At 33.4% G+C, this 27,151-nt stretch overlaps 1 protein-coding gene across 1 annotated transcript in view; it reads left to right on the top strand.

The window, feature by feature from the left end:
* The window catches only part of LOC105347560 (uncharacterized), a 273,923-nt gene that overhangs the window by 136,626 nt on the left and 110,146 nt on the right, over positions 1-27,151 (top strand). The window lies entirely within an intron of this gene.

Raw genomic sequence — 27,151 nt, 5'->3', positions numbered from 1 at the left:
TCATTACTTGTTATGCTAGATTTGTGGCATTGCACATTACTTTGAAAACATGTAATGCATTGAAATGCATTATCATTACATTTAGCATTACCCCAAGCCTGACACTAAATGACTCTTTGCCTGATAACACACATAACACACATAACTTACACAGTATTGCCCTTTGGCTTTGTGTATTAATTGATTGGAATCAATACGCCTCTGAAACCATAAGAGATAGAGACTTGAATCTTTTACTTTCCGTAGTTAGACGTACTTAGACGCTCCTACAATCGTTTCACACCGAAAGGATCCATGACCCCCTTTTATTAGTTATTGCCCAAAAAGTATTGATATTTTGATAAAATAATTTCCAATTTTTAAAAGGGCATGGTCACAATTTTGGTCAAAATTATTATTTCGATTTCAATGTTTACAATGCTTACGTTTGGCATTTTTAATACTCAACGAAAAGGACTATATATGATAAGGGCCTAAAATGGCCCCCTAAAATAAACATCATCAATTTACTATCATTCTTTGTTTTCTTAGTACAGATATGTATGTGATGTGTTTACATAATATTCATTTTGGTTCAAGTGCCCACAATTTAGAAATATGACATTGTAAAGACAACCTTTTCCAGCCATTTTTGCATTTTTAGCGTAAAACAGCTTGTTTTCAAGCAGTTTTTCCTTCCGAAAACATAGAGTGCATTCTTGAACAAATAAAATAGTTTAATCAGAGATGTATCTAGCCAAGACTAATAAGTGACAAAAAAAATTTCCTTGTTCAAGCATGCGCTCTATATTTCCGATTCGTAAATAGATAAAACAAAAATGTCAATTTTTGGCTGAGTTTGATTGAATAAGAGAAATGGCGTCACTTCTGACGTCATATACTGCCAGTGAGTGCAAATAAATCAAATAAATAGATGAAAAATATATTTTATATCAACTCTTCTAAAAAATTAGTTAACATTTTATTGTACCCGAAACACTTAAAAAATGGCGAATTATGGGGGCAAAATTTAACTCTTATCATATATAGTTCTTAGAGTGTCATTGATTGAGATATAAGCAAGTAACAACTCTTCGCGATGTAAACAAAGCTTTCGTTTACATTTTGAATGTTGAAGTGAAAAATCCAGTTTTAGACTAGAAAATGAATGTGTTAATCTCTAGGAACTGTTTATTTATGCTTAAAATGAATAAGAATATAGGCAAATCAACTTTAAAAAGACTTTTTACTGGTATATTGAACCTATGTAAACAAAAACATGACACGTTTTGTTTACATGACAAAACATTGTAAGCCCTGTATCTCGCTTAAAACTCATTGACTGGCACCCAAATTTCATTTGATTATTAGAAATGCATTCCTAAAGCATTGTAAATAAAAAAAACGGAAAAACTAAAATTTGACCAAAATCCTGACCATGCCCCTTTAAGGTTTTTCCACCCTTGATGCTTTTAAAGTTTGTTCGATGTAATTGTTGTTTAAATTTGAAGATCAATATGTACACAATTAAATTGAACAAGATATCTGTGAGCCAGTGCTCACTAGTGAAACCCCCGCTCTGATGTGAATATGCAAAATAAGCAAAGTCACATTTAACAGAAAGCTGGCATCCGATTGGTACAGAAATATATCCCACAATATGGCATGCCTAAACAAATAGTGTGTTAAAATTCCAAGCACCTGCGATAAATAGCTGCTGAGATATCTTTGAGGAAAATTTTGGCTAAAATAAGCAAAGCTGTCATTTAACAGGAAGTTGACGTCTGATTGGTACACAAATATATCCCACGATATGACATGCCTTAACAAATACTGTGTTAAAATTTCAAGCATCTGCGATAAATAGTTGCTGAGATAAATGCGACAGAAATTCTGTTACGGACAGACAGACAGACACACAAGGGTAAAACAGTATACCCCGTCTCCTTCGGAGCGAGGGTATAACTAAAATCTACATCTGCTGCGAATATGTTTTTCATGCTGTATGAGTTACCACATGTAAACTATCATAGCAATTATACCGACTTAAATCTTCTTCTGATTTCATATATAAAAGCAAATCTTCACTCAAATTAATCAAAATCCCTACTTCATGTTTTTATTAACAATTTGAGGCCATTAAAATTGCAAGTGTGTATATTATGACATTCACAGTACATTTTGATTCAATTTTTTAAGCTCGAAAAATTGCAGTTTAGTATCTAAAATTGTCTATAACTTTTTAAATAATGGTTCAAACCCACTTAAATTAGTACATTGGTAATTTATTATATATCCTATTGAAACATGCAATAAAAATTATTACCTAGCCAGGTAAAAAAGGTTGAAATATGGTGTATGCACATTACTGCCGTATACAGTTTTATCTGTATTTCATTAAAACTTTGCGATTCTATCTAAAACAACTATCTAAATTGTTCATTATAATAATCATTTTACTTTAAATAACTTAAAAATGTTTCGAAATACAACTGAAAATGAAGATATATTGCCAAAACTATGAAAGACATTACTTAAGAAATGAAGATAATTTTTCTATTGATCGACGTATCAAAGAAAAAATTGACCGGAAAACTTCATCAATGCGCATTTCTTATCATTTAATAAAACATTTTCAAATCAAAAAATGTGAAGTGTCATTGATCAAAAATGTAAATAATGTAAATGAAGCGGCGCGTATGAATACAAAATAACAACAGCAACAATATTCAAAATGGATGCGCCTTCAGCTGATGCAGAGCTATTGAACTGAATTTAATGGATTAAACACAAATAGTGAGTTAAAATCTGAACCGGTTGAATTGAAAACGAAAGGAAAATACATGCGATAGCTTGTGATATTATTCACTGTGCAGAAAAATCCGTAATAACACTAGTTTTCATGTGAGATCGATGGAAAATGCAACTGGACGTAACCATCCAAGGAGAGGCGATCGTGGACGAAAATAGTTGATATGTCGACAAAGAATAGTATGTATAAGCGACTTTTGTAAACATTGTGGTAACTATATAGCCAGTGATGTACTTAAATGGTATACTAAAGTGTCTGCCGCTTGGAATGCGCCGAAGGAGTTGATGCATTGTACGCAAAACGATGCTTATTCTGAATTTCTGATGACCGATCATGTAGGGTACTGTGCAAGTTTAAAAATCATCGTTACCAAGTTTGAACAGCAGTGTTACCGTGAAAGTGTATGGGCCTATATGTTCGTTATGATTATTCTGGAAAAGGAACAGCCAGCCTCGCAGTAATGTTGATTGATCTGTTCAAGCAGACGAAATCGTGAGAAGACGCTTAATTTTCTATTTCGTGAATAAGATATTGTGTTTTGTTTAATTTTTAAGGTTAGACTTTCAAGTTTTTATGTTTATAAAGTTGTATTTTGTTTGCTGACAATAAAACAGACACAACTTTACACTTTGTTGACAGTGTTTATTTTGGAAATTCCCGTTAGATCAGAACAGTTGAGAAAAGTAGATCCGGCGAAAATTTTATTGATGCAGGTATCAAAGAAATTTTTCGACCAATCAGAAGCGCCGATATCTCATCAAACGAATAAATATTAAATGATAAACTTATTACAGCCGAGAACGGTAAAATAGTCCGATGCTCCCGATGACGTCATGCGACAATCGAAAGTCCTTTATGCAAAGATCTAGTAATTGAAAGGTGCTTACAGGTTTATAAAATTTAAGATATCAATTCTTTCAGTGCTTCATAACAATAGTTTTTAGTGATAGGGTATACCGATCTAATCTTTTGGTATACACAATGAAAAATCTTACTATAAACTGTCATTTTCAATGAAATATGAAGAGAATAAGGAACACGGTTCAGACCTTTGTTCATTTTTGACTTATAAAATATATTGTCTACAGTCTCTCCAAAAACGGAATTAAATAAGCTCTCGGCCTTTTTAAAATGATGTCAAATTGAGTATATATATCGGGATTTCTTTTCCCATGTTTTAATATAAAATGTCATGAAATCATTTACTTTTCTACATAATTCCTTTACAGCCGTAAAGTACGAGAAAAAGAGTTTTCAAATCAATTATGACGTCATAATGGTTCTAGCAACAAAAATACAATATGGAATCATTTACTAGATCTTGACCATAACTGTTCGCCATAGAGAAGTCTGACTATTTTGGATGGGAGTGTCAACCTTGGTCGATCAAAATGTCATTCGAAAAACTGTATTCATGTTCTTTCTATTTCTTTTGTTTACGGAGGCATGGAGAAACTTTATCAAGGATGTAGTAGAACTTTTCAATACATTTCAAATTGTAGCCTTTCAGCCCCAACCTTTAAATAGTTAGTGACTTATTGCGTTATTATTATTATATTTTGCGAAATACTTGTTATCGTTACACCTCTGAAACCATAAGAGATAGAGACTTGAAACATCTACCAACGTCTTTACTTCACTTAAAGCTTCAACCTATTCATACAGAAACGGTCCGACGTACCCTTATAGCAGTAATTCCCCTTTGAATATCATTCATTTCAAACACAAATGCGAACCCCCCCCCCTTTTTTTTGGGGGGGGGGGGGGGCTTTGAACTTGACCTCTTAAAACTGATGTGTTAAAGGTACCTGCACCAGATATCCTGTTTATTTATAATTAGAATTAGCCCCTCCCCTTCTCGTCTTTTTTTTTTATTTCAAACAAGGATTAAATCCGACTTTGACCTTGATCTTTGATAACTAACCTCGAAATTTATTATTTCTCTTTAAAATAACACTTGCCACAGTGTTTACAACCGGTTTACAGATTTTTTTTAATCTGACATTCTGGCTGCGATTTTATTTCAGACTGCGATTTAGACTACGTCTCTTAATAAATATTCCAGCTCTAGTCATTTTCCATAGAACTTGGTAGAACTTTGGGGGAATATTTTATACACTGAATCTAATTGCTGGCCAAATTTGAAACGAAGTGAACCATATTGAATTAAGTTATCTACTCCAGCGAAATCAAACCCTCCTCCAAATAATAATCCCCATGTCAAGCAGCCATTTTTGTCCCCCGCCCCAACGCGGAGCGGGGACATAGAAATGCCGGGCGTCCGTCCGTGTGTCCGTCCGTCACACTTTTTTGTAAGCGCTCTCATGCCTACAAATTTTGACGGATTTTCATTAAATTTATACCAAATGTTTATACCACTAATATCTTGGTCAAGTTTCTAAATCAGCCTTGGTCGATACTAGTATACTGCTTGACCGGCGGGGGACCCAGGAATTCTATACTTGTATATTTTGAACTTTTGGTATACCGAGTTAGATTATTAATTCCGAAAATTATTTTGCACACATTTTTTTTTTCATTCAAAAGGATGAAATACATAGGGACAGGCGATTTTCATAGGGCGGACGGGGATGGTAATCTAACAATTAACTTTATGTGGACTGACACAAGCAAGCTTTGTGTAAAATTTTACCTTCCATTAATACAAGACATTATGCAGATAGGAATGGAGCGGTTTTTTTTTAAAGTAACCACGAATACACCATCTTTATTTGAAATAATTTCCAATGTTTCTCCATAAGAAAGATAAGGACCGGACACGAACTTTGCATTGTTTCTGTCTGTGACCTTGACTTTGTCCGAATGACCTAGGGTCGTAGTCATGACACACCTTCAGGTCATAAGCAATTTTGTGTCAGAACTGCCAATGTTTCTCCATTAAAAATAATGTACCGGACACGAAACTTGCATTTTTCCCACCAGTGACATTGGCTTTGCCCAAATGGCCTTGGGGCAAGGTCATGATACACCCCCAAGTCATAAGCAATCTTTGTGTAAAGTAGGAACTTCGAATGTTTCTCCCTGAGAAAGATAAGGAACAAAAACGAATTTTGCACTTTTCCCGACAGTGACCTCGACCTTGCCCAAATGACCTTGGGTGAAAGTATTGACATACTATCTGGCCATAAGCGATCTTTCTGTGAACTTAAAACTTACAATGTTTCTCTTTAAGAAAAATATGGACTGGGCCCTAATTTTGCACAGACAGACAGACAATGTGATTCCTTTATAACACCCCCCCCCCAACTTCGTTCTTCAGGGGGGGGGGGGGGGTTATAATAAAAGAAATGTACAGCAAGTAACATGCATATAACAAAAAGTATAATAACTTTCCTACATTTAGTAATTCCTTTAATAGAAAAGCTGATTAATTCAAAATTTTTCCTATACGATGACACGATGCAATATTCTTTTTTAAGAATTGTTTTCTTTAGCAGAAAAAAAAATTCTGTTTAGCTAAGAATGAAGAAATCAAATAAGATACCTTTGATTGTTGTTTCGAAAATGTTAAAGGAGTTAGATTTTTGAGCATAAAGTTTTAAAATTAACAACACAGGGCTTGAATGAGTGTACAAAATGTGTAATACTCTTCAACAAATCATATATGAATATCATAGGCCTTATATAATCACAACAGCTTTTTAATTTTGTGATCAACGGTACCCTGACTATTGCAAGGCAAATAATTTTGATTATTTTGTCACTTCATTGTTACTAAAAATAGTGTTATTGATTGTAGAGATCACAAGGATGTTTATTTCAACAAACAAAATACAGTAACAACAATTCTTTACGATGTTATACTTTCACTTTTATAAACAACCACTACATTGATAGTCCTTGACAATATTCTTATCCAGCCATATACCGGGTATATGGCTTCACAATCATTCATCTCATCAAAATCTTATCATCAACTCTGACTGTCTTCAACTCTCTTTTTTAAATAACTTAGACTCATCTATAAAACATATAATAATAGTTTACTGGAGTGACCATCTAAATAATTGACATGTATAAATCATCCAATCAGAGAATATTTCTTTATCTCTAAACTGACCATCTCCCAGGTAAACGTCCATTTATTTACCAGCATTAATCCGCTAATTGTTATGTAATTGCATTAACTCTATTAGTGTCAACACACATTTCTTAGCTGAAACCATTGTCCTTCAACCCTGCCTTTCTAATAAGTATCTTTCCCAAAGCTACATGCACTTGATTACTTTGATGTCTTACTTCTTTGTTACAGTAAAGACGTTTGATTAAACACGGCCAACAATTACATATAGATAACCAAAACATTTTTTAACAATAGAGAATAATAGAAAAGTAAATATAGAGAGTTACTTCAATTAACGGATTACTAAGATAAACTGTGAGTCAATTAAGGGTGTCCGGATCAAAGTCACTCAACGCCTGTGACAGGGGAAAAGGTGTCATGTCCAAAGGGAACATTTCACACGGTGATAGTACCTCAAACAGCTTGTCAATATTGAATACATAGGATATGGTAGATACATGTAAATGTAATCAGTTGCGTCTCCAGCTTCTTCGTTGCGATGGAATGAATGCAAATAGTAAAGAAACCAGTTTAGAATAGAAAATTTTAATTTGTTATTAAAACCAATTGATGTACAGATTAAGACACGATTTAAATACATGACAAGTTATGATAATGAAAATTAATTAAAAATATAATTAATACAGCAAACAGTTCATATCAAAATCTGGTTAGTGCATCTGCGTTGATATTGTACATCTCAACTCAACATGTACGAGTATATGACGTTATTTCTGTTTTAATAAAAATGCCTTAAGGCCCTTTTCCATGGATGCGGTCAATTATACAACTATACATGCACACATCCAACAACAAAAATAAATTTTCTTCGCAACAAGTTGCAAAGGAAATAAACTTACTTTTTCTTTGTAAATCCCGATTAAAAATAGAAAAGAAGGTATAGTGTATGCAGGCAATAAACATACGTAATAAAATGCCAACCGGCTTCTATCACGTTTGTACATGAAATTTTGTCAAAATGCATTGAAGAAAAACTACAAGTAATCTAAAAACTGGTATGTGATTTACAAAACAAAAATTGCTTTTTCATTAAGGGTTGTCAATCAAAAGTCGAAATTCGTTTGCTACTTTCGCTCTGTTCAAGCAAAGTGAATGGCCGCCTCTTTTAAACTGGGTATCCTAATTGTAAAAATCACATAAGTACAAAATATTGTATTCAATATTTCAAAAAAATCAACAAATGTAGTGTGTAGCATTAAAATTGCGAGAGAGAGAGAGAGAGAGAGAGAGAGAGAGAGAGAGAGATCTTGCATTAATATGTGATCAGTTTGAATCAGTTTTTGAGCTAAGTCAGGTTGTGATAGTCAATTATTCGGACTTATTTTAATTATTGGGTACATTAACATTTTTAGATAGTAAATTGCTATAAAGACTGTTTTAAAGGCGTCGAGCTAACGCTCGGCAGCCTTCTAGCGATCGTCTGGATTGGCAATCGTCCAAAACTTCATGCTCTGCACCGCCTTTTAAATGCTCATAAGAAATAAGTTCCTTAAAGTATTAAACGTATTACAAGATATTTTTATTCCATTTATTCAACTAAATTGTGTACAAAAAAACCAACTTTGCCTCTCTGGTGATTGACAACTCATTGCATAAGAATACATTTGCTTAATCAAGAAATGGCGGATGAATACAATCAGGCCTATGTGCTTTATCGCTTACATTTTAATTGGAGACCGTGCCCGATAGAAATACCATTTTAGATGTAAATTTATGTTATCGGGCACGGTCTCCAAAATAAATGTAAGCGATAAATGTATCTAGTAATTTCGTTCCAAAAAATAAACTCGATAATGCAGTTGGTTTGGTCGAGCATTTTAGATAGCACGTGTTGTGGATTTGTTTGTAAACAACCATACCATAGGAAATCTTGTTTCAAACGGGAATTGAAATAAGGAAATTTATGTTTTTATTATTATAATTAGGGACACACTGTTAATGTATTCAAAATATGAACCTGTGAAAGTTGTTCAAAGACTGTTTGAAGCAGAAAGAAAAAAAAATATTTTTGAACTTTGAAATTTCTTGGATTTTTGCAATTATGATGAGTTATTGTATCATTCTATATAAAAGAAAATGTCAACTCGACGCTTCTGTGGCCGTTACGGCCTTTGATTTTCTTTTTCGACAACTGTTTTGAAAATGTTTTAAATTCCGCGCAGCCTTAATCCTAACTGAGGCACGTTGTTTTAAAGATTTAATTATGACAAATTGAAAAAGTACCACATATTTACTCTTCTATTGATGTCTCCGATACAGGCCCAAGGAAGGTTTGTAGCTACCGTCCACTTAGAGTGATCCACCGTAGTATTAAATGTCAGACCATTTTTTCGGAAAAAAATGTATCTAATATTTTTTACCTGCAGTAGAAATATTTTTTTTAAATTATAACGACCGATTAACATGTTTTTGATTATAGTGCATTAACTTCTTATCTTAGTAGTAATGAGAGTAAATATACCTGGTTTATTGTAACATCTAATCTTCAGTCAATGACATGTGAACTATGTAACTTTTTTCATGAACATGTTGAAATTTGTTTATGCATTTAGGGACTATTGGGTCGATGCCGATATCAATTCAGAAGGTCATTTTCAATCCAATAACGCCTGACGGTCTTCAATGTGATATCTTATATAAATATAAGAATTATCTAACACAATAACAATATTTATCTACTTATACCATACATATCATTTCAGTATTATAAAAAACACACCAAACTATTAATCGCTTAAGCACTTTGAATTATGTATCTTTTGTTATATCTGCAGTTATCTAAGACTTCACTCAGTTTGGTTTTTGTAACTGTTTACTTCGTCTCAGAAGTATTAAGAGTAAATGTAACTGCTTTCGTTTTAGTCATTCATTCGACTGAATTAAAAAAAAAAAACAAGAACAAAAAACAAAGAAACAAAAAAAACTTGTCAGTCTGTAGGTTACAACTTTCTAGTATTAACATCAAAAGGATAAGCTAAACTTTAAACACTTTGTCAATTGAAAGATTAAATACACCCTTACCTTCGTCGTGTTTTTCAGATTTGGTCTCTATGTCTGAACATATAGTTTTGTATTTCTTATCCCAGGACTAATTAAGTGTTCGTAGATATCTGAAGACAAGAAAAAAATCTCTGATAAAATAGAAACAATTGGCATTTTATATCTTCTACCACATTTTTTTTTTGATGTACTCCTTTACACAATACAAAATTGTAACTTATTTTCGCAACTATCTGTATCTAATAATCAAACAATTTATATTGCGCTTTATCTTAAGGTATTTGTTTACCGAAATTTGATGTCTTTAATTCAAATAGGTTGATTTACAGTTCCTGTAATGAGCAAAATCTGTTCTAAAGACACTAAAAACCAGTTCTATGAAGTATATATTTTTGGACATGCCATATTTTCTTTGATGGAATTAGGGGCAAACAAAAATAGGTTTGTGAAAAAAACCTAAAAATTCAGCAAACATTTCATTTTTCTCCTTTCTTGAAAAATATTTCTGGCAGCGTTATACATGCACAATTAAAGTTAGGACTTGATCTGTTCGTAAATATAATTTTGCATATTTTTCTTTTCTTTGGCAGGTGCACACAGATAAACATTTTATTTCTTAAAGAGTGTTTTTATAATCAACAATATTTTTAAAAAGTGAGAAAATCTTAATCTAGTTTGAAATTTTGAAGAATCATAATCTATTTCTCAAAACTTATTCAATGGTCACTAGGTTAAAAAATAGGTCAATTTTATAATTTTAGAAATTCAAATAGATAAACATTTACAATCTGAGCCCTCTTTAAAATACATTAGACGGTTTTTCGTAAGAATCATTTAAATTCATCCTTTGTCGTTTTGAGTAAACTTCATCTTTTAAACTTAAGAGAGATTTACAACGTACAACAATCTAAATAGTAAAAGCAGGACTAGAATAATGTCATGTACACATGCATGTGTAATAAGAGTTATAAAGTCTTAGTCTCTGTCTTATAATGCAACAACATATACTGTTCGTGTATACACACTCCTAAATTAATAATTTTCCAAAAAGATGAGTCTTAAGGTCCCTATCAAAAAAACTATAAGTTGTCGAAGTTTCACTTAAACCTTATTACATGTACGAAGTGTTGATCCGTATTTTTTTTTTATAGGATTCACGGTGCAATCAGTTTGTTAAACGACTCCAATCAAACTGACCTGGCTGGTTCATATAGTCTATTGCACTCTATTTATGGAAGTCAATGCAACTCTGACAGTATGGTCTTAATATGTTCATCCTTGCATGACGCGCAGAAGTGTTCTTTCTGAACCCATGACATACGCAAATGACTTGAATGTATCCATAATAAATACTTAATGCGTCTTATCTGTAAGAGTTATGTCTTCGGGCCTACATTCTGTTACCTTAAAAAAATGCTCCAAGAGTTCAAACATTTGGGATACTGTAAATGTCATTTCCTCTAGACGACAAGCTAGCTTCTTCAACTATGTATCGATTGGATCCTTGAGGAACAATTTACTTTAAGTGTTTACTTTACACTTTTCATTTAAGTTTCATTTCTATGGTTTATTTTCTTAATATTACATGTCTCAATATCTGCTAGCGCTATTGTTTATTAGATATTATTAAGATTGCCATTATTCAATGTAGCATGCTTTTTTTGCTTGGTATCTGATGACTTGTTCAATATTTTGCGAAGTAAATCTTTTTCCAATCAGCCTGTGTGAAAAAAAAATGCTTGCGAAATGCTTGAAATTTTTTTTAGCACCCCCCCCCCCCACCACCACAACCACAACCAACTCAACCACCACCATCATCAGACCCAACCTAACACCACAACCATCAGACCCAACCTAGCACCACCACCATCAGATCCAACCTAACACCACCACCATCAGACCCAACCTAACACCACATCCATCAGACCCATCCTAACACCACATCCATCAGACCCAACCTAACACCACCATCATCAGACCCGACCTAATACCAGAGTAAACTCCAACTAAACCTGGGGTTTACCTTTTTGAAAACTTGTATCCAGTCGGGGTTTACATTGAATTCATTCGGGGTTAACGTAAGGGTTTATTTGCAGTCTGCTCTTTGTGTCCTCTTTAAGGTAATTATCCATACATCACAAAACAACGTCTGACGTTATTCACGCGTTATTACCTCTTGTCCGATCTAATTGGGGCCTAGCGTTAAAAGGTGTATTTTTTAACAAAGAAATCAAGCTGGCCTAGAAATTGATTCAAAACAAATCTATTAAAATCCTGACAACTGCAATCAATTAGTCTATTAATCAGCGAAATGGAAACTTGACTAGGTTGTGTCGATTACATACTCGTTTTGAAAATAAAGATCGCTTACTTTTATCCTGCATAAACAGCAACGCCTTGTAATATTGAATTTAATCCGAATCTTAAAACAATTATCCCTGAAAGTGCATAATCATCCGAAATGATTCTATTCTAATGCATAAGGGAGGGACATAAATACACAAAGGAAAACAATGACCTACTTATTATTGTCACAGCCGTATTTTGATGTTAATACAAATCGTTGTTGTTGATAGCTGAACGGTTTACACGAAACGCTATAGCTTTGCCCGAAACGCTAAACGATTTACACGAAACGCTTAACGGTTTACACAAAACGATTCTCGCACGAAACGATTTGCTCGCTTTTCTCACACTTTGGACACGCTTTTATCTTGATCGATTCGGGTCCACTCGGATTTTTACCCTGACTCTGTTAGAAGAATTAATTTTAAGAAAACACGAAATAACAGAAATACTGATATTAGAAAAATAAGTATTGAATTGATTAATTAGATTAATTTGGTACTTATATTTAAAGCAAAAAAGTTGTTTATTAACAGAATTAGCCAAAAATATTACTTCTATAAAGATATTTATTGCTCAAAAGAAATATCCTTGATTCTTATTAGTGCCGTAAATAATAAAAATTCCAGAGAAATAGGTTACCCTAACGCAATATCAATACCAAAAATAAAATCTGTATGAATACAAACGGAAATCGGTTTTTCAGTATTCAGTGGGATTTTTTTTTCTTCTCACATTTATATTTTTATTGGTTCCAGAGAATACGATGTAAAAATACTAACAGTAAATAAAACTGTTATTATTTACATTGATAATTTTGACAGTTATGTTAAATAAAATTAGTCACTTAAGTTAGAAAAAACAACCGATTAATTTTTTTTCTTATGTCGAATCATTCGCGTAAATAAATGTTCCGTACATAATATCACAGAAAAAAATAATCGATTAAACAATAAAGACAGTTGTCATTACTATTTCGGATTTCGGAAAGAACAAAAAATAAAAAATGATTTAAATTGTTGTCTCAATATTCGTATACATAACCGGCGCCACGCATAACGGCGTACAATATATCTATCATAATCTATTTGAATTAAGTACCATGCATATATATTCCCATAATAAGCAAATGCATGTGTACATTTTAGGAAAATTTCAGTGTGTTAATTACTTGTTGTTTTCCGTTATCAGTGTCTAATCTATCATTGAAATTGTGTGCATCATCAAATACTGATTCTGACTACCTTGAAGTCAATAAATTTCTATTGGCTATTGACAAAAAAAAAAACAAAAACACGGGACCATCCAATGAAAACGAATACACAGAGTTTGATTGACAGGTTCAGCCAGGTCCGAGGTTATGTGTACTGGTTGTACACAGCCGAATAGTCTCAGTAACTAGTCTTCTTTTAATACGCGTACTTTTCTTTTGTTTGTTAAAAATTAATTCAATTTTGTAAAAGGATAAGTATATCATTTCTGCTATATTTTTTAGGAGAATATCTCAAGGAGTTTTGCGAATCACAAACAGTTTAAAGTAATGTTTAACACGAGCGCTATTTGGGAACAATTAAATTGTCAGAGAGTTCCGAATGAAATCTGATGAACGTTTCACACGGTTCTCGCACGCTTTGCCCGAAACGATTTACACGATTTACCCGAAACGCTGCACGCTTTGTCCGAAACGCTAAACGGTTTACACGAAACGCTTCACTATTCACACGAAACGCTCAACGGTTTTCACGAAACGCTAAACAGTTTACACGAAACGTTTCTCGCACGAAAGTCGCACGCTTTTTTTGGTGTAGTAGTACGTTTCAGGGTCTGTATAAATATTATATATATATATATATATATATATTATTACTTATTAGGTTAGTTACTGACTCACTACGGAAATATATTGGGTTGATCAATGACATAGATGGCGAGGCGAAGCCGAGCCTTCTATGAGATTGATCAACCTAATATATTTCCGTAGTGAGTCAGTAGCTAACCTTATAAGTGTTTTGTTTTCTCGAGGACTATCAAGCGACATATTTTTTCACAAATAGCGATGATCTACGCAAAGCCATGTACAAGATGCCTTATATTTCGTCCAATTTAACTCATTTAAACTCTTTAAAATTTTCAATTTCACCTTTCAAATACTCTTTAAAATCTTTGCTTCACCCATGTTTACTTACAATGTTTTGTTGCTATTCAATTTTAAATGTTTTCTCCCTTTCCTCTGCAGAGATTTGAGCAAATTTCGACGCTGCCATTTTGTGCTGCTCCAGGCAAAACAATGTGACGTCAATATTCTAAGGGCAACTACTCTAATTTTAAAGAATTTCAAAGGGCAACTACTCCAAATACTTTAAGAACTTTCGGCATGCAGTTTATGTATAAATACCATGAAATGTCGAAATGAGTAAGCAAAGCGTCGGCCAATGACGGCCATATTGCCTAATATTATTTCTCACAGAACAAATATAGAGATATATGAGGCAATCACGTGCTATGTTTAAACCAATGAAAATGTGACATTTCAGTCCAAGGGAAAACAAATATATATATATATATATATATATATATATATATATATATATATATATATATATATATATATATATATATATATATATATATATATATATATCATATCGTCAACTGTCATGTACATAATCATATTAAATGTGCAAGTAATTAGCACAAAGTGTCATTCATAGGCTTACTTTGTCGTTTAGAAATATCAACTGCATAAAACACTTTTAACCAAGCGTTTTATTGCATCTAGATTTTTAGCCGGGCTCTGCTAAGATCAGAGTCCTGGCTGTAGGCAGACAGAGAGATTTTCAGTCTTTACTACACACTTTGCATAAAGACACACCAAAAGAGCCCGGCTTTCATACTTCAGCACTTTTATTATCATCATCCTGGCGCACTATAACACTTACCAGAACGTGTTCTCCTAAGAACATACGATCTGAAAACTTAACAACCCAGCAATTGCAAAGATTCACGCTAAAACAAAAAAGGCCCTGGTCTATTCGAATGGCCAAAATCCATTTATCTCTACTCTCAGGATCGGTCAGGAGTGTGTGGAAGGACAGCTCTGAATGTTGTCTTCTATATCTATTGTAAGGAGTTCTCAGCCTGCATCCGTGCATGTTTCACCTTGTCCGTCGTAATTTTTGTTTACACTCTCTACCGATCTAAGCCTCGTTTAGGATTGCGACGCGCGGCCTATCAATATTCTTTGAGAAGGAAGTATACACAAGATGTTGCCACATTTCATATCAAAATCATCATCGAACCATAATTTTTTGTATAAACCTATGTTTCTACCGTTACTTTATCTCTTAATTAATATGATAACGCTTAACTGAAAGTATTAAAGTTAAATGCATTAATGGAAACAAATACAACTCACACTATTGTACACGTATTTTGCCAAGTTAGTCATCAATTGTAGGTAAGAACTATTTCTAGTTCACAGTTTAACAGCCATAAATCAAACATTAAATTTATTCAAGTCAAATCTTAAATTGCATTCTTCCCAAATTACCAATTCATGAATGTAAAGTTCGATAGTTTCATATACTGAATCTGTACATCATTGTTTAAATTATATTTACCTTTTCCAAAGTTAGCCGACTTTGCAAACACCGTTAACGGTACATTTCCCTCTGTTTTAAAACGCTTCTCATAGGTTGATGAATTTCCAGAATTGAATGTAAACCCTTTACTGTCATATATATACGGATTTGTTGTTTGGAAAACAGATTCTACAGAACAGACTCATACATTTGAAACACAATATATATCTAGATAGATTGAATCGTGTATGATTCGTGAATGTCAACCATGTTTATTTTTTTTTTTAATCTTAAAGGGGAAGGAAACTAAAAATATGTTGTACAATAAATCAATTAATTATCATCTACTATAATTGTTAATCGTATTTATTTTCATTAAAAACCCCGGAACAATGAATAAATCAAGAAAATCGATCCCTTAATTTAAATTTCCCGCCGCCATGGGGGCTGCCATTGAACTTTAATCTATGACGTCACACCATCTATTCCGGTTTGTCTTATCAACATAGCATCATTATGTTCGCTCTAAATGACAAGTTCTGAAAATTTTGAAACAATATTGATTTGAAACCGTTATTTTATCTTTGCAAACTACAAACTAACGTCAAATGGAGCATGTTCGTTGAAATCTAAAAGCGGAGGTTAGTGTCGGAGAAATCTCCGCGTAAATGTGGAAATTGTCAACAGATGCCAAGTATCATAGAAAATGTCTGCCGTCGTTATTTTGACATGGTAATTCCGACTTTAAAGAATGAATTTTAAACATCCCGATTACAATTATAACATTTATTCAGTTAGCAAAGGACTTGACTTGGAATAAAAAATTTAATCGAGGTCGTTTTCACCTTTGAATGATAGCAGATTAACAGCTGTCATTTACTTATAGAAATGCATATATTTATGCATAAAATGATACATGTATTTATTCTTTAGATTGACGTGTGAACTCAAACATTATCAATTTTGTTTAGTCGATTATTTGAGTAACAGAAAGGCATACACCAGCGTTAATTATATTCAGAGCACTGTGTACATTCATTTGTATATGTAAACCAAACCGGAATAGATGGTGTGACGTCAAAATAATTAATATGTTTGGTTTTTAATACAAAAGAGTTCTACATCATGTCAGCCTCCAGTAAATACGATTTCTCCAACTTCAAACGTTCATTAAAGCTTAATTACGTATTTTGTTTTCAAAACAGCATGACCACATGTGATAATTTACACCACTTTATTAAAATAAATAAATTATGTTTTTGACTTCCCTTCCCCTTTAAAGAGAATAGATGCTTGGAGGGAAGTATACTTATAATGGATTTCATTGATTTTGCAAGTGTAACACATAGTATTATCTGTCCAAATTTCAACTGGGGAGGCTTGTACTCATATCCTTTTGATACCAGGGCCGCAAATTCTGATACGCTTGAAACCATCCAAAACCCATTACTGCTGCCAAAGGCTAATGCACCTGTAACAATATTATCATAAAATTATTTCCTTTTTTTATTAAAACAGTGCATTATAATTAATATTGACTATTTCGTTGTAAAGTTGGTAAAATATATACATACCTTTGGAATGTGCGTATGAATTTATACTATGTCCATCCGGCGGTTGATCATTGTACAAAGCATATTCATTTACAGCCATTGACTTAGTTAAACAAAAAAAAAAAAAAAACAACGTAAACTTATAACTTGCCTATGCCATTAAAAACTAAAGGATATCGCAAGGTTATGTAACATGTATGACTGAATGAGCTATAAAGGTTTCACCAGCCATTTTGGCAATACAGGTTGAATATGTTTAAAGAAATTGTAAACCGTTACATGTTAAGCTAAACACTTGTTTAAGTCCCGACTCTTGATCATTGGACTGATCAAGAATACATGTATATTGATTTGGGGCAAGATCATAACTATTTTTACAAGGGGGATAATTGCAAAACCCAAAAAATTGGGTATATGTCTTTAAACATATTCATTCACAAAAATACTGTACTAGAAATAACAATATTTACAATGTTTAAGTATTAACTGAAGATTATAAATCATAAAAAATGGGACCCCTAGACTAATACTGATGTCCCAGGAGGGGTATAAAGTTAAAAAATATAGATTATCTTCTTATGAAGTAAACAATTTGAAGTCCTGACCGTTCCGAACAGAAAACCTTACTATTGTTAAAAAAAATCAAATTTCTTATTTCTGTTCATCTAGATGCAAACTTTGATCATTTCTCTCTCGCTAGTTTATTCTTTTGAAATTTTCAGGCATCCTGATTTGCCGTGCGATGTAGCCGTTATATAATATGGAGCTTAAGAGTTGAATCTATAAACGTTTTTGTGTATATTTACAGCCCATTACAATACTAGGGCTAATGAAGTCATTTAGTCATGTATTTGGCGAGGGCCGGACAAACAAGGAATATAGCTTTTTTTAAAGCTTGCATGACGAAACAAAATTATATATAATGTGTACAATGTACAATTCGGTCTTAAAAAAATCAGATTGATAACGACCCATTTTTTTTTAAAAACCGGGAACTCCAGACTTGCAGCTATAAAAACCTTTTAAAATACATTTTAAAATTTGCCGCTGCTCATAAATTCTTTAAAGAAACGTGCAGATTCAATCAGTATTAGGTGGTTTGACAAACGATTTTAACGCCCATTTATATTATTTTCAAAACAACTTAATCATTATACAGTAAAATGTTAACAGTTTTACATGCTGTATGACATAAATATAGCAATATACAAGACCTCTACGTCATTTCTAATTTGAAAAATTATGAGAATACAGATACGAGTTGCTACGAGATCTTATCTTCAACAGAAATAATTTGGATGTTGCATTTACCTGTATCTGTATAACCATAAATATGTAAATCTAAAAAAAAATGTATAGGTCATATATTTACATTTTGTTGCAAATATAGTATAAAGTCCTTTCAGGGAACATTTATGTGCTGCAAAACAAATGGTTGACAGAATATTCTATTAAGCGTCATATTACTTACCCTGTTATAGATTTGTTGCAGTGTATGATACAAAGGGTTTTGGTGTGGACTAGTTATGTCAATATCTTTATAATCAAACTAAAGTGTCGTATTATCCATATACAACATTTCTCTCCCAGTTATGGTCATTTCTAAGTTCATGCGAGTTGATATATTGGGTACTTTGTAGACGACAAACCTTTCAAAAATGGAAAAAAATATACAATGAAAAAAGAATATATATATATATATATATATATATATATATATATATATATATATATATATATATATATATATATATATGTATATACACACGAGAGTTGTCCAAAAAGTTCGTTGACACATGTATTTTCATTCTAAATAACGACGCTTTATTTAGGAAAGAATTAAAATATTTCAATATAGACTATAATAATGCATGTGTATAAAAATCAGAGCAATGTCCATTCTTATAATGTAGTTATCACAACAAAAAACATAGCCTGTACAGGCCGCACGGTCCAGTCTGACGGTTACACGATGTTTTCATAACGTCGTACGTAGCGCGTTGGTTTCTGTTACTTTTCAACGTAGTCACCTTTGCACTGCAAACACTTCTCACACCTTCTTAGCCATGAATCGAACACATCCGAATACTATTTACTGTCGATTTTAGATACAATGGTTCGAGTTGCATATTTAAGTTCATCAGAATCCTCAAATCTTACTCCTCTTAACTGTGATTTGATGAAAGGAAAAATTGCAAGATCCGGACTTAATGGCGGGTGTTCAAGAAGATCGAATCCTAAGATCGATTTCCAGATACGTGGAAGCTGCCGTATGTGCAGGTGCATTATCTTGGTGTAGGATGTTATTTCCAAGGTCCACAACCATTGCAGGGCGTTTTTTCTTAATTGCCTTAACTAAGTCGCAGCGTAACACCTTTAATAAATAAAACCAATGTTTCGTTTGGTACACTGTATGTGGCTTTAGAATATGTGAATTTATTCATATATAGTAATTAAATAGATAAAAATTAAGATTAGAATGTCTGGGTATTAAATTTATGAATTAGGATGTGCTAAATGTAGCGAAATTACAATTTAAATGTGATGAAATGGGTAGTTCTCTACTTTGGAGTAGTATGCAGCATTCACCGTCTGATCGGAGGATACAGTGTGGACCAAAATCATTCCGTGCCGATCAGCAACGAATATATACATTTGTTTACCCACAGATTTCGCAACCTTTGCCTTTTTTGGTGCTGTAGAACCCCGGTGTTTCCAAATACTGGATTCTGTTTTTGTTTCTGGATCAAAATGATGCAGCCAAGTCTCGTCCACTGTTATGATTCTTTCAAGCCACTTCTCTCCTCCATTTTTGAAATTCGGTATGAACGCCTTCCTTGTCTGCATTCGTCTTTTTTTGTGCTCATCGGATAAAAGTCTGGGCACCCATTTTGCGCAAACACGACTCATGTAGAAGTCTTCAATGAGGATATTAACAAGAGGCCTATGGGGTCACATCGGCCACCTGAGCAACAATGTTTTTATATGGGTGTTCAATGGATATTGTGCCAAATGCCCCTCGGTAGAAAAACGAAAAAAATATTACCATAAAATAAACTGTATCCAAATGTTACACTTATTTTCCTACACTTACTCTTTGATATGGTTACCTTATGAAATATTATTTTTACCAAAAATAAGATCCGATGCAAGATATATAACTAAATTTCTGGTAGGGGTACACTCAAAACTTCCAATTAGTTCTACCCCTTCACTTTATAAAACGATCAAATTATATATGAGAATATGCATATATGTACATATTCATCTTCAACTACATTGTACTAGCTAGTTATTGATTTTATTTAAAAAATACCTATGTGTGAAATAGGAAAATTGTACCTCAAGACGTTCAAATTAAAAACATTCAAAAATTTAATTGGTCTTCAACATTATAAACGATTGTTGTTTACCAGGCGTGAACTCGTGCTAGGTTTTATAACCTTACTCACTTGATCGATGAATAATCAATGCATATGCGTCAGAACTGGGTGGAGGAGGAGGGGTCCCCCCCACTTTTGTTTTTGCAAAGTTAGACATAGCCATACTCAAAATCTTTCTTGTTTTTCCTTGTCAAGATTTCATATAAGGTCTAGGGCCCCCCTCCCCGCCCTCTCAATGAGCCTCAGACTGCAATGCATTGACAGGCATATCGCTCTATTTTACCAAGGCCCACCCTTTTATTTTCATCTTTATTCAAAATTAACGTTAAAAATGGCTACAAATCAAGATGATTTTCCGCTGTAATTTTTTCTTAAGAATAGCGATAATTCATTTATCCCCGTAACAGTAATGTTTTTAAACTGTTTTAAAGAGGTCGTTTTGATTTAATTGTGGCTGTAACACCAACAAAGTTGGTGTTGATTCATCGTATTAGGAGGGGGCCCCAAAAAGTAGTTAGAACATATCATCCTTTATTTTTTTCAGTACAAGTATTTAACGTTTAGTGAGACATGTCTAGTGATAAGTCAAAATTTCAGTGTCAATCATAGAATTACAAGCAAGATACAAAACTCACAATTCTGCTTGGTTTGATTAATTTTTTTGTTCACAAGAGTTAATTACATTCCACTCTAGATTTTTAAACTTGTTATTTCCTATTCAGAATGAACAAAAGTTTGAGCAAAGCTCTGTATCTTGCTTATAATTCGAAACTTGACACAGCTGAATATGGTTAGTAAATAGAAAATTGTAAACAATTTAAACAGAAGAAACATCTAAAATATATGTACCTATATATTTCTAGCGGAAAAAACAATCTCCGTTTAGACTAAAAATGCAGAGCATCTTAACAAAACACGTTGCATTATAATCAACCATAACGTAGAGATCGTACCGAATTACCAATAGAATGTATAGTATTTATAATATAATATGTTGTTAGTGCATCAGATTTAGTTCTTTTTGCACAGGTAAACAATTATCTGTCTGGTTTTTCGAAGTCTATATCTGATTCGATATGTAAAAATTCCAAAATACAGGCGATATTTCCCCTCAAGTTAAAAAGTATAAACGAAATTCAAAACAACGTAAATGAACTAAATCCACGGTCACGAGTGAAAGTGTCAACGCATTGAAAGATTTAACCTCAATTCACTTCACGAAATCGGCACAAATATATTTAGCATGTTTCAAGTATCCCTTCGCACGTAAACTGTTGCACAACAAGCAAAATCATCTGTGTCAGTTTGAATCGTTTGTCATGCGTCTTTATTCAAACATGGCTGCCTTATACATAGTCTCGCTTACCCCAGACTCTCGGTCTCGAGACTTGATCTCGCACGAGGCAGGTCTCGAGAGCGAGAGTCTGGGGTAAGCGAGACTACCTTATACCATGATTTTTCGTTTTCGATATGGAATACCGAACCCGAAGTTATAAACTGATTGACAGCGATTATCTCTTTATTTTTATTTTCGTAAATTACTTATATTTGAAACAGAATTTGCCGATAAGTTTTGCAATTTATATTTTCCTTTCCATAAGGATTATTTATGCAAAATGACGTTGAATCTGACTCAGTGGTTCTTGAGAAAAATATTTTTTTTAAAATGCACCCCTCTTTTTCTACAGTTTCGAGGTTTACCCCGTTTTAAATAAAGATCGGGCTTTCATTTTTGCAATTTATGATTGCCTTTTCTATAGGGATGCTTTGTGCCAAATCTGGTTGAAATTGGACAAGTGGTTTTAGAGAAGAAGTTTAAAATTTGAAAAGTTTACAGACGGACGACGGACAAAAGGTGATCAGAAAAGCTCACTTGAGCTTCAGCTCAGGTGAGCTAAAAACAGAAGATTTGCTAACATCACTTATTGACGCGACTTCTCTTAACATCAGACGTCTGTCATTCTCTTTGAAATGTCCTCTGCTCAATTAAAACGGCTTTAAATGGCGTATGAAAATGACGTACACAATTCTGACAACGTCACAGTTGAATATGTTGATGTCTTGACCTGTTTTAAAAATGTTGTTAATATTCATATCTTAAAACTCAAACTCAAGGTTTGGATAATTTTGACACTGGGCCGTTCGTGCTTTTCGCGACACTTTAATATAGTAAAATTTCAGTTTAATTTTAATGAAAACATTCAAAACCACTTTAAATTGATTTGGAATTTTATGACAAACATTTTGGTATTCAATATGCATATATAAACCGGTTTAAAATGACAAAAACGCGATTGTCCACGAACTTTCTGGACAGCCCTCGTATATATTAAATTTCTATTAATATTAATCAATTTCTAATTATTGATTAATTTTCATAATAATTGTATAGGTACAAATGCTGACCTGTGACCTATGACTCGTATTAGTTTTGGATGCCTCCAAAACGTAGCTGAGGATGCAACTAAATGGACTCGAGACAGGACACACGAGGCTCTAAAAGTTTGTAAAATCTAGTCACGTTACTAAAGGCACTTGACAAAATATGCAGTATAAATTTTGAAGTATACATTACTTTAAAGCTGAATTTTGCTTTGTATTTTTAGGGGTTTCTAAGAGTAAATACAGAGCAAATCGCTACATGTAATATGACATGACCGTTTGTTTGGGGGTTTTTTTGTACTTAAGGTTGCAACATTTTGAATGGTTCTTGTAGAAAAAAATACGCTAAAATGTATTGGATTTCAGAAATATGTAAACCGATATTTTGCACAAAATAGTTACTAGAAGTGCGCCAAAACTCACGAATGTGAGGCAACGTTTTACAACCAAATATGTAAACCGATATTTTGCACAAAATAGTTACTAGAAGTGCGCCAAAACTCACGAATGTGAGGCAACGTTTTACTCAGAATACTGAACCTTGCGACGAAGCGACATTGACAATGCTAGGGTTGACGGACAGCGACAAGAAAAAACAGGACTGGGACTTAGGACAGTCAAAACAGACCAATTGGGTCATTCACCTATCAAATTATTTTGTTGTTGAGTTTGGGGGGGGGGGGGTGTTGGTTGCTGACTTCTTATGTTTTTTCGGTAATAATGTTTTGGGGGTACGGGCACAGGACGGGCATATAGCATCGTTTTTTTTTCAAAGTATGGGGGGGGGGGGCAGTCTTATGATAAGCAAAAAAAGGCTCATGTCTAATTCCTTAAAGTTTTAGTTACATTACATATAGATAACATTTTTCTTTCGTGTGTACACTTACAAAGTGCTAGTTAGCTCTGTATGACATAGAGTTACCTGGGATTATAGATCATTTTTGCATTAAAAGTTGCCATTGTAGCGCCATTAATCGTCCTAAGAGGAATGCATCTTAAGCTTCAAAATTATAATTTTGCCAACTTGTGGTTTGGAGTTTGAAAACTGAATCGGAAGGGTTTTTACTTTTTTTGAAACCAAATTAAAGTCTAACGCACAGCCTGATTAGTTGGCACTACACCTAGTTTTCAATGCTATTGACATCTTGCGTGACATTGAATTGTAACAAAATATAAAATGTGTCTTCTTACATTGCAAGCTTTTTATGCCAAACAAGCATGTTAAATGTATGTCTAACATGGTACAAAGTTTGACTGGCACAATGCGAAATCTGTAACTGTGATTAATTCTATGCAGAAACAATAACTGGTGAAGTAAAACCATTTCAAAGCAGAAGAGGGTTCGGCCTTTAGACATCCAACAAATTGCTGAAATGACTGCAGGGGGTTTAAAAACATTTGCATTTCATCACAAGAGAGTTACATGCACACCTTTTTAGACAACAATTGTAAATCATTTTTATTCATTCATTGAATATTATCCATTATGTGTAAAGTTGCATATATATTGGGTAGAAGGCAAGGCAAGGTGGGCGAAAATGAACTTACGACATAAATAGAAACGAGTGAGTTGGGGTGAATTCAGACTATTTCATATTGTGGAATTCGAAAATGACAACAAGGAAGGGTTGCTCTTTGTCTCTCTCAATACTCCAGCTATACTATACTCAAAAATGGAGAAGATTGAGTTTTTGGCTCACCTCAACCTTCAAGAAACTTTTCATACATTCGAATTTTTTCAAGCCTTTTTTTAAAAAGAAGATAATTTCTAAACAGTTAAAATCTAATAAAAAACCAGTCAAAATCATATTAATAAGTAATAGGTAATTACTTAACATTTACTTACAAATTTAAAACAATTACTGAACTTCATGTCAATTACTAAATAAAAATATTTTACTTACATTTACTTAATGTGTAGAAATGTTTTACTAAGTAATTCCTTTTTACTGATTATTGTTATGAAAAAAGGGACAATCATTTACTAAAAACAAAACATGATTTACTAAGTAATTCCTTTACTGATATTTGTTATGATAAGGAACTGTCATATACTTAACATGATTTACTAAGTAATTCCTTTACTGATATTTGTTATGATAAAGAACTATCATATACTTAAAGCAAAAAAAAGACTTACTAGTATATAAGTATATTTTGAATTATATAATTCTAAGATAGTCTCAATAAAAATTTCTATTATTACGAAAATAAGATCAACTTTAATCGCATGATGTTTCATTACATAAAAGGCAAAATGACCCCCCCCCCCCCCTCCAGACCCCACGTATTACGTGAACACCCACCTGTCTGTTCTTTTGTTATGCTATATTCTTTTTTCCTACGTTCAAATATCAGTTAACTTATATTGGAGTGTCTAAACCGCTTGATGTTGAATCATGAAGATTGAAGAATTTTTCCGTATGCTGTTCAGTGTTTGTTTCTACTTTTACTTTTGTTTCAATGTTAAGCTACGCGCACGCTGATTGGTCGATCAATAGCTAGCCGCCAATTTTCACATTCGATGCTGCCATGTTGTCTGCCATCACCGAGATGGTAAAATGAATGAAAATAAGGGAATAAGGCTGTGCACAAGGTAAAAGAATGATTGCCAATGGAGTGTTTACTTTTGGAATATCCACGGCTAAACAGAGGACGAATATAAATGAAAGAATCGAGTCTCAACACCCAAGGCCACTGCATGCACCATGGTCCATCTCGTGCATGATCATGAGCACGTTTTTGAAAAAGTAAGTGAAGTAATGAAAATATATTCGTTGAATGGCAGTTTAAACAGTTATTGGAATATAAAACGAAAGACTGTGATCTTTTATAATGAGTTTAAACTGGCGTCGGAAGCAAATTGAAAGTGGGGGGGGGGGGGGGCTAGACTAATCCTCAGAAAATTGAGGAAAAAAAACTAATTCCCAAATCATGGAAATCCTAATCCGTGCGCGGGGAGTGGGGGGTATACCTATACTTACCAAATTTTTTTTACCCTAAACATGAAATTCCTAATCCGTGGAGGGAGGGGGGCTAGTATGCCTATGACTCCAACTTCTCAATCTTTCAAGGTAAATTTAGGAACAATTATCAGTGCTGCAAGAAAAAGTGGGGGGGGGGGGGGGGCTGAACCCGGCCTCTATGATGCTATGTCCCTAATGATTAGGTCTAACTTTGCAAAAAAAGTAGGGGGCTAAGCCCCCCCCCCAGCCCCCACCGGTTCCGACGCCTCTGGTTTAACAGTTTAAGGCCGTCCCTATGACAATGCCGGGTGTCGAATCAAGCTCGTTATTGACATCGTTGTGATGCATGAACAAATAATTTATTTAAACAACGCCAAATTTAGTGAATTATCATTACATAGTGTATAAGTACATTTTATATGACTTACATTTTTATTACTTAAATAAAAGAATTCATGTTCTACTCACATAGTCAGAGTTAGTAGTGCAAATTTGTAGCTATATTGATTAAAAGATCACTAGATGGAGTAGATATATGATAGACTAACTTGTTTTTCTTAGAAACTGCTTTAAATTTGAAAAAAATTGTGCTTATATGAAATCCATTTATCTTCACAATAGGTGTCTGCCCTGGTGACTGGGTTACACAGACCTAAAGAAAACCTTGCATGAACAACTAACTCACTGATTTTATGATCAAATGATGCAAACAAAAAAGAGTGAAGACAGAATTTGTGTAAGACTACGTAGACAAGCATATACACAACAGTGCTGAAGTCTGACCATTCCATTGTGGACATTATTGTGATATTCGGCTATTTGTGTGATATTGTTTATGTCACAGGGCGAAAAACCATCTTTAAGCAAGTCCTTAAAGGTGGCTTAAAGGTGACTTAAAGGAGCTTAAAGGCTATACAACCTTTAAGCCGCCTTTAAGTCACCTTTAAGCAAGTGCTTATAGGTCCTTAATGTCCAAACTTCTTTAAGCTACCTTTAAGCCACCTTTAAGCATCTTTAAGTGGCATTTACGCTCTCTTTACACTG

Source organism: Magallana gigas, chromosome 1 (genome assembly GCF_963853765.1).
Source record: "Magallana gigas chromosome 1, xbMagGiga1.1, whole genome shotgun sequence".
In the NCBI taxonomy this organism is placed as follows: Eukaryota; Metazoa; Mollusca; class Bivalvia; order Ostreida; family Ostreidae; genus Magallana; species Magallana gigas.
This window is presented reverse-complemented; position numbering and strand designations above follow the sequence as displayed.